The sequence below is a fragment of the Coffea arabica genome, chromosome 6e (assembly GCF_036785885.1).
Source record: "Coffea arabica cultivar ET-39 chromosome 6e, Coffea Arabica ET-39 HiFi, whole genome shotgun sequence".
In the NCBI taxonomy this organism is placed as follows: Eukaryota; Viridiplantae; Streptophyta; class Magnoliopsida; order Gentianales; family Rubiaceae; genus Coffea; species Coffea arabica.
Window position 1 is genome coordinate 31,883,473 of NC_092321.1, and position 10,116 is coordinate 31,893,588.

The following is a 10,116-nucleotide window of genomic DNA, read 5'->3' on the forward strand; positions in this document are numbered from 1 at the left end:
TATAATATTTTTCAGGGAAAAATGCACTTTTCATCCTCAAAGTTTGGGTTCTTGACCAATATCACCTCAAAGTTTCACCCAAAACACATTTCATCCTCAAAGATCTGCAATTTTGGTCAATCAAGGACAATTGACGGAAAATTAAGGACAACTATTTAATTTGAACGGAACTTTGCATGTGAGAAGCACGGTCTGTCAAATCCAACTCTATACTCAACCAAAAACGGGTCAAATAGAATGGAGCCACTTTCATAATTACTTGCATGTTGGTCTTAGATCGTGGTTAAAAATTTCCCAAAGTTTGACTTCTTGTTTCATTGGCTCAGAGACTTATAATAGATGAGGCCAGAATTGACTTGACTATTTCCACAAAACTTGAACAGTATCTATACTTGTCTGTTTGGAAGATAATCAAGCAGCTACTATATCTTTTCCAGTCCATATCCCCACTCGACAAGAATCATCTCCTTATTCTCAAACAAATCTCATAAGAAAGTGTGGAAATCAAATATGAACTCAGTCACCAATAAGGATAGGCAGCTGATGGAAGATCAAGCTTCGAGACAGAAAAGGAAGATAAGGAGCTACGTCTTTTTCATCATCTTATTCACGGTTATCATCGGTTCAATCATCACAGTTTCCATAGCTCTCATACAAGAAAAAGAGTCTGAGTTACTCTCCGCTTCAACTCCAGATAGAGCAATTCGTGCCATCTGCAATCTGACTCCAAAACCAACCTCATGTTTTGACTCTATATGGTGCCTCCGCATGAATTTCTCCACCGATTTAGGCGAGATCAAGACCACCCCATCAAGAATTTTCACCCTCTCTCTCCGTGCTGCTATCAATCAACTAGAGGACTTGATTTCAGCTAATGAAAAGGCAATCTCTGAGGTCAAAGATTCAAGAACTTTGACAGCTTTGAAAGACTGCAATGTCTTGTTCAAGGATTCTTTAAGGCTTGTAAACGCGTCTGTGACAGCAATGGGAGTCAAATCTGATGACAAAATCTTTAAGGTCGCGAAATCTGTTGACGACATGAATGAATGGATGTCAAACTCTGCTGCAACTATAGACAAATGTTTCCTTCTTCCTCTCAGTCACTCTGCTAATAAGGCCTCCAATAATGAGCCTCCACTTTCTGCTGCTGACTTGCATCGTCAAGATAGTGCTGCGTCATCCTTTTCCAATAATAGCGTGAAGAGGGAGAGAGAGCTCGGTAGCAGCGAAGAGGTGGAGATCGAGACAGTTTCCTCAAGAGTAAGTGATGAAGATGATGATGGTTCTAATGGAAGGAAGAAGCTTTGCCTCACAAAAGCTCAGTCTGCTCTTTTGGAAGAGAGCTTCAAGCAGCATAGCACTCTCAATCCGATAACATCTCTCTCTCTCTCTCTTTCTCTCTCTGTGGCTAGCTAGTTGATTTATTTTCACACGTAATAGTATAACATTCCTTGCTCTTTTTTTTTTAACATTTGAACAATCATTTCACAGGGCAAATTAAATCGTGTGTATATACCTACATATATGCTGATTTTGCAAAAGCAAAAGCAAGATTTGGCGAGGGAACTGAATTTAAGGCCTCGACAAGTTGAGGTGTGGTTTCAGAACAGAAGAGCCAGGTACTTGCTTCTTCATCCCTCATTCCCGAAGATTAACAATGTTGAGGAAAAACAGAATCGATCGTGCGAGCCAGTTTTTTGAGATATGCATAAATTTTGTCTATTTGAAATAATGGAGGGGGGCTTTTTTCTTGGCTATACCCAGGACGAAGCTTAAGCAAACGGAAGTAGACTGCGAGTTCTTGAAGAAATGCTACGAGACGCTGACGGACGAGAACAGGAGGCTGGAGAAGGAGCTACAAGAACTGAAAGCGCTAAAACTAGCGCAGCCCTTGTACATGCATGCAATTGCCAATGGCTACACTGACCATGTGCCCTTCTTGCGAAAGGGTCGGCAGAGTTGGTGAAAACTCTTCCAGTAAGAGCCCATTTTCCATGGCCCCAAAACCACACTTCTTTAATTCCTTGACCAATCCATCTGCAGCTTGTTAGCTAGCTTTTAATGTAGCGAAAGAGATAATAGCATGAGCATTAGGCATGAGGGTACTGAAAGGGTCGTGGGTCATTAGGCGTGAGGCGTGAGGCATGAACGATAGGGGTGAGATAGGTGCAGAGAAAGAAAAGAACGGAAAAATCCCTAAAACTCATTTCCCCTTCCCTCTCTCTCACTCTCTGAGAGAGAAAGAGCAAAGAGAGGAAGGAAGGAAGGATAGTGCGGTGTGTGTGGATCATAATGAAGGAGAGGGAAGAAGGAAAAGAATGTTGGTTTTTGTCCCGTTGCAAATTATTGTTCCATTAAAAAAATGGCTCCATTTAGTTTTACCCATTTTTGTTGGGTTTAAAGTTGGTTCTAACGGCTCACATGCAAATTTCCGTCAATTGTCCTTAATTTGACAAAATTACGGATCTTTGAGGATGAAATGTGTTTTTGGTGAAACTTTGAGGTGAAATTGGTCAAGAACCCAAACTTTGAGGATGAAAAGTGCATTTTTTCCATATTTTTCAAGATTCACCAAACTTCTCGACCAAACCCTTGCTGGCTCGAGTTACAAGGTTAGCCAATGGGTTGGGGCGTCCCCACACGTGTATTTGATCGACGACACAATGATCCAATCGACTTTGAGTCTATCATAGCACTGAGTCCGGGTGAGCGGTACCTCCTACTCGAATAGGGCGTGATATTTCTAGCCGTTCAGTGCTCACGACTTAAAACATGTTCATGCACAAGTATAAGTCATATATATTCATGTAACAAGTATCATGTAATCAGGAAAGAGAGAGGCCGAGGGCGATAAAGTACACCCTCGTCTCAGCAAGTTCACGTATCATGTATAGCACTTGTACAAATAACATTTAAATCACATCAGCATTTAACATACACTTGACACTCACCACAAGTCAAGGGCAAAACAAGAGCGAAGCGAGTAGTCAGACGAGCTCTTCAGCGTCTTCGTGACCACCTGAAATATGTACAATCATAATTACCTAGGTGCTCGACCAAGGTTTAAAAGAAAGACATTTTTTCTGCTACCCATTCTCCAAATCACAAGTTCGAATCAAGTTAAAGAAGCTTTTCTAGCTAAAACGTTGAAATAGTGCTCAAAGAGAGCTCGAAAGTCCTTTTTGATTCAAGTCGTGCTAAGTAAATCTCAATCCAAGAGAAAATACCATTTTCACTTTCGACATGAAAATCAAGAAAAAAGGATAAATGGTTTTCATCTCCCAAAACTTCAAATCTCATGTCCAAACTTTAGAATATAAATAGCGTTCACATTTTTAAACAAATGGAATCAAATCTCATCCAAAATTCTACTCACTTCATAGCAAATGTTAAGGCTAAGGTTCCCAAGGTTCAAGTATAAAACTAGTGAAATTCACCAAGAATTACTCTAGTCAAAACGCTCCCTTTTTAGAGTTCAAACTCATGGAAATCGGGGCCAATAGGGGTTGAAATCTCAAATTTAAGTATAAAGAGAGGTGCTATAAATCAAGGGAGTTATATGACTAAGAAAATGCATCAAGAGAGGTTTAACCTTCGAAAACCAAGATTTGAAATGAAAGTTTAAAGTTCCAAAGGAACCGTGTATTCAACCATGAAATCACACCTAAAACAGTGAAACAATCACAAAGGAAGGTGGAAAGTTCTTAAAAGAAGCATTTGTTTGAAAACAGAAAATTTCCAGGTTAGTACGACACTCCTTGGAAAAATCACATCTCGAGTTTTGTATGTCCAAAATTGAAAAATTTATACCGTTGAAAACTAGACTCAAAGCACTAAAACTTTCTAGAAGACACTTTTCTCAGACTCCAATTCGAAGTCATTTAAATTTTAGCTCAAAATCAATGTTCTAGATAGGACAGAGCAAAACAGGCTTGCAAATTTAGTGAAGTTTGGAAATTCAGCAAAATTCGTAGAAGTGGAACCAGCTTTTGAAATTTATGCCACAATTAAAAATCAAAACCAAGTTTTAAATACAATAGACAGAACTCAATTCAGGCCTTTCTACATCAAGATACAACAGTTCTAAGAAAACTGATTTTCAGGACCTGTTTTACGAAATTCCAGTTCTGACGTACTGGATAGAGTTTCAAAATCTCATCAAAACTAGAGCTACACAACTCAAAATTTAGTGTGGTTTGTGGTGTTGGAAACTAGATTCAAAATGATACAATTCACTAGAAGAAATTGTCTTAAAATTCAGTTTGCAAGATAGGCACAATTGCGCTACAAACTGCAGCTAAGACTGTTTCTCGGATGAATGCAGTGAAGAATTTCAGTCATCTTTGCCGGATCACTATGGCTCATAGGAAATGAATTAAGAGGTGTATTTTATACCAACGGAAAGCTCCCAGAGTCTAGTTTCGGATGCCACAAACGGCACTCAATTTCAACTCTCAAACAAAAAGTTATGACCAAAAACATGAATACTGGTTGTGGTCACCTGAAAAGAAAAATTCCAGATTTCTTCCTCACTTTCACTCCACTTTTACACAACCAAATGGAAAGCTTTTTGGGAGATGTTTCATACACATAACCACCAACATGTATCAAGCATTACTGCACCAAAATAACATCAAAATTTTGAAATTAACATGAAGGTTTCAACAGGACAAAATTCGGACAGCATGCACTTTCATTCATCTAGCTTTCTTTCCAACTTTCCAACTCAAACTACACCATATCTCATCAAAGCAAGTAACAAATAAGCAAATAAACACACAAAATCCTCAAGGCCTCTACCTATCAAGCCACCTCAAGTCCACTACCTAATGTCAAGGTTCTTGTGAACCCATCAACAATCCAACAACTAAATTAACTAAACTAACTTACTACTAAGATTTGAGAGGAAAAGTTGAGGGTTTCTTGAATGATTACCTTGCTGCCAAGATGAAGACTAAACACTAGAATTTGAGCTCTTAAATCACCAAGTTTCTTCCTTGATCAAATCACCTTCCAAGCTTGTATGAAGACCCAAGACAAGAAGCAAATTTGGAGAGCTTTTGTGGAGCAAGAATAGAAGACAAAAGCTGAAATTTTTTAGGGGAAATGGGGGGAGAGGGATCGGCCAAAGCAAGGAGAAGAAAGAAGGGTTTTGGTTAGTAGGTAAGTGATGTGATAGTGTGTAAGAAAGATGGACATAAAGGTGGTCTTAGTGCTCAAAAGTCAACAATCGATTAGTGTACAATTAGTGCTCCTAATTGAGCTTAACTCAACTCACTCACATCTAATCCCTCAATTAACTTTTTTTAGTCTACTATTAATCATTCCTAATTCCCCAAGATTATTGCACTCTCGGACCGAATTTACCTCAAAAAACGTGCATTCTGTGACAGCCTCACCTCCCCCAAGGGCGTACCCCAGGGTTCGGCGGACCGCCTGCCCAGCTCTCGTCGGGACTCAGTCGCTCACTACAGTCCTCAAATAAATTACAAGATAAATCTCAAATATACATCACATGGTCCACAAATATACATCCAAATCTCTAATAATTACATGTCATAAACGAAGCGGAAACAATTCCAAATAAGCCATCCAGTCACGTGAATAAGTACTACAAGTTCTTCCTTCGCCTTGAGCCCTGTGGAGGGGAATAAAATCGTTTTGGGGTGAGCTAGAAGCTCAGCGAGTAACCAGTAAAATCAGTCATCAAATATATTTCACAGTAATGTATTCCAATGATGTCATGATTCAGAGATCAAATGTACGTCTTTTGCTCTTGTGAGCCAGTGAAATCATAGCACTTGAACACCCAACGCTCAAATAGATCATTTAACATTAACAGTAAGAGGGAGCCCCTTTTTGAGCTCCGGAGCCATTTGCTCCAAGTGAACAGAGGTGGAGACGTTGGTGTTCAGCACAAGATTCCCCAAGAACTCATGGAAGCCAAAATCATATCATGAATTCACATGCAAGCACACATGATATGCAATCGAGTAAATAATGCAAGAAACGGTTCATAAATAGCTTTGGAAATAGTTTGAGATCACTCACCCCCATGGCTCAGAAACCATCCATCATATATCATTGCCTTGCTCAAATCCAAGTCTTAGATCACAAACTCAATGCAATCAAGTCCTTTCAAAGCTCGGACAACACTTCCATTAAATTTGCTAACTTTTCCAGCCATCATGGCTTCATTATTTCCTCATTCAAACCCAAAGGTACACACACAACAATAAGTTCATTCAATAGCCATTCAGCAAGCTCCCAGTAGTACAAGTACAAGTCAAGCTAGGGAAAAGTCCGGAAATGAAAGTTAAGCTCAAAACCAGAAAAACAGTTTTTGACATCATTATACGGTTTTGGCACCATTGGCACTACGATTTTCGGATGGAGGTTCAAGATACACCATTTCGAAGCTAAGAGATAGGGCTACAATATTTCAGAAGGTCACTCAGCCCAGTTTCGAGTGTAACCAGGTCAAAAATGCAATCTACTACACCAGAACCGGAAAAACAGATTCACAAATCATATTCTGGTGCAAACATCATAAATCAGGCTACCTAAGTCCAAATCCAGTAATTCCAAAGCCATCCGAAAGCTAAGAAACAGGGCTACAATTCATCAGAAGACCTCAACAACCAATTCTGAAGCATTCCCAACCAAAATAACCCATTACAGAAGCAATTCTCAAATTCGGGTAGAAACAGGGCAGCAAGGGTAATTCCATCTTTTCACAAGATACGCTGCTCCGATTGACCTGAAATTTTGCAAGCACCTCTAAAATGTCATTCCCTACAACTTTCATGTTTTAACCCAAGGCCAATTTGGCCTCTAACTATGAGCTACAAAATCAGGCAGAATATAAGAACATGAACCCTGGTTTTCCAATTTTCCTTCCAAAACAGAAATTTCCAGCAATTAACCACTTTTTCCACCTTCTAGCTTCATTCTAGATCATTTCCAATCATCATACATGACCACATAATCATATTCATATGAAAACAGAAAAATCCCCAATAATTACAAAATTTCACCAATTCAATCAAAATCAAGATATCTTTCACCCAATCACACATTTAATCAACACAACTCATTACTTTGACATTATCAAGACCAAAGGAAGCATTCCCTAGCTACTCACCTTGAAATGCAAGAAAAGGAACAACTTGGCACCTTAATCCTCCAAACAACTCCACTAATCACCTTAAACTAACTTAGCAACTCACTTTTGTGGAGAAATTTGGAATTTAACCGGTAGGTTTGCAAGATTCAAGCTAGAAATGAAGGAAAATTGAAGAAACTCTCTCTCTCTTTCTCTTCTCCATGGCCGGCCAACAAGAAAGAAACAATAAGAGATTTTTGGGTCAATTTTGTTATATGGTAAAGGTAAAGTTAAATGGTCAAAGTCAAGAGTGAATTAGATGGTGACACTTGTCACCTTTAGGTTTAAAACTTATCTTTTTGTCTCTCCAATACAAATATCTTAACACCTTGTAAAATAATATCACTTAATACAAAATCCCAACAAGTTATCAAAAATATAATGCATTTACCGCACTTGCGGGTCCCACGTCCAAAATATACTTCAAAATTAACGTGGTCTAACTTGTATCAAGGAAATGATTTGAAAACTATATTCCCTTATAAAAATGTATAAATATTGAAGAAAGGCATAAAATTATTTTGTTTCCTTGATACAAAATAATGTCTCGAAAATATATAAAAATTTTCGGTTTCTCACACTCATTCTTTCGGGGCGTCACGCATTCACTATTTCTCGCTAAACGAGTCACAGAAAAATTAAATTCGCTAACGGAACATTTTAAAAATATAAATGAGACATTGTTCCATGCAAATGGATTTAAAATGGATGAAATACATTATTCGGAGTAAACGGGTGAATAAATAATTAAATAAACCAGTAAAATAAAATAAAAGTAAGAAAATAAAATTCAAGTCCTCATGTCTTTCCCCCCTTAAAAGAATTTCGTTCTCGAAATTCATACCTTGATTTAGGAACAACTCTGGATATTTCTTCTGGATCTCCTCTTCTACTTCCCAAGTCGCTTCCTCCATTCCATGATTTCTCCATAAAATTTTCACTAGAGGGATTTGCTTGTCTTAACTCCTTCACATTTCGATCTAAAATCTTTACCGGGCTTTCTTCATAGGACAAATTCCCATCAAACTCTACTTCTTCCCTTTTCCCGTCATTAGATTTGCTTTCAAGGGTGTAATTTTAAGAAATACTTTATCTCCAACCTCAAACTCTAAATCCTTTTTCCGATTATCCGCATAGCTCTTTTGGCGGCTTTGAGCCGTTCGAATCCTCTGACGAATTAATTTCACCTTCTCATAAGATTTCTCAACTCAAGGTACAGTAGTCGGGTCCAAAATCTTTTTTTCTCCAACTTCATCCCAATGAATCGAAGATCGACACTTTCGACCATAAAGAGATTTGTATTGAAGAATGAAAACCATCGTTATAAGCAAATTCCACCAACGTAAGGTACTGACTCCAATTTTCTCCAAAATTCACCATACACGACCTCAACATATCCTCTAAAGTTTGGATTGTCCTTTCCGATTGTACATCGGTCTGCGGGTGGTAAGTGGTACAGTTTAGTCCCCAAACTCTCTTGCATCTTTTGCCAAAATCGAGACACAAACCTAGGGTCCCGATCTGAGACTATACTCGCTGGTATTCCATGCAATCTTATAATTTCGTCCAAGTACAACTTAGCCAACTTCTCCAAGGAGTACTTCATACTAATCGGCAAAAAGTGAGCAGATTTGGTCAATCGATCCACTATTATCCAAATAGTGTCGTGTTCTCTCTGAGTCCCTGGTAGCCCTAATATGAAATCCATTGTGATATTTTTTCACTTCCACTCAGATATCTCCAATGGCTGTAATAATCCAGATGGTTTCTGATGTTCGGCTTTAACCTGTTGGCAAGTGAGACAAGCTCGAACAAATTGGGCAATTTCCCTTTTCATATTCTCCTATCAATACAGACTCTTCAAGTCTTGATACATCTTATTACCTCCAGGGTACACCGTATACTTAGAACGGTGAGATTCGTCCAAAATTTTCTTCTTTAGACTGTCATCCTTGGGTACCACTAATTAATTTCTAAACATTAACAGTCCATCGGTCCCCAAATTGATATCAGACTTTTTCCCTTTTTGAACTTTCTCAACCCATTTTTGCATTTCAGGGTCTCCTTTTTTGAACTTCTTTGATTCGTTCTAACAAAGTAGATTTCACAGTAATATTCCCAAAGATTACCCTTTGTGGCTCAAGACGTGGATTCCAAACACTAACTTCTTCTAGCATGTGTCATTCTCTCACCATTAAACTGGCCACTTGCACTCTATGACTTAGGGCATCTGCCACTACGTTAGCCTTTCTAGGGTGATAGTTAAGCGAACAGTCATAATCCTCCTAAAGTTTCACCCATCTACGTTGCCTCAAATTCAACTCTTTCTGGGAGAACAAATACTTAAAACTCTTGTGATCTGTGAAAATCTCGAAAGTCACTCCATATAGATAATGTCTCCACTTTTTCAAGGCAAACACTACTGCCGCTAACTCCAAGTCATAGGTCGGATAATTCTGTTCATGAGGTTTCAACTTATGAGAGGCATACGCAATCACTTTTCCATTTTGCATCAATACACATCCTAAACCATCCTTTGAAACATCTGTATAAACCATAAAATCATCTCCTCCGTTTGGCAATGCTAACACAGGTGCCTCAATCAAACACTTTTTCAACTCTTGAAATCTTTCCTCACATTTAAAATCCCAAATAAACTTGTCATGCTTCTTAGTCAACTCAGTTAAGGGTTTGGTAATTTTAGAAAAGTCCTTGATAAATCGACGGTAGTATCCGGCTAACCTTAAGAAACTCCAAAGTTCGGTAGGGTTTTCTGGTCGTTTCCACTTGGAAACAGCTTCAACCTTAGTTGGATCCACAGTAATTCCTTCCTTAGAAATTATATGACTTAAAAAGGCTACTTCTTCCAACCAAAACTCACATTTATTGAACTTAGCAAAAAGTTTGTGTTGTCTCAGAGTTTGCAAAACTATTTTCAGGTGTCGTTCATG

At 38.5% G+C, this 10,116-nt stretch overlaps 1 pseudogene; it reads left to right on the forward strand.

The window, feature by feature from the left end:
• Positions 1-510: 510 nt before the first annotated feature.
• On the forward strand, positions 511-2,051 carry LOC140009857 (uncharacterized; annotated as a pseudogene).
• The last annotated feature ends 8,065 nt before the right edge of the window (positions 2,052-10,116 follow it).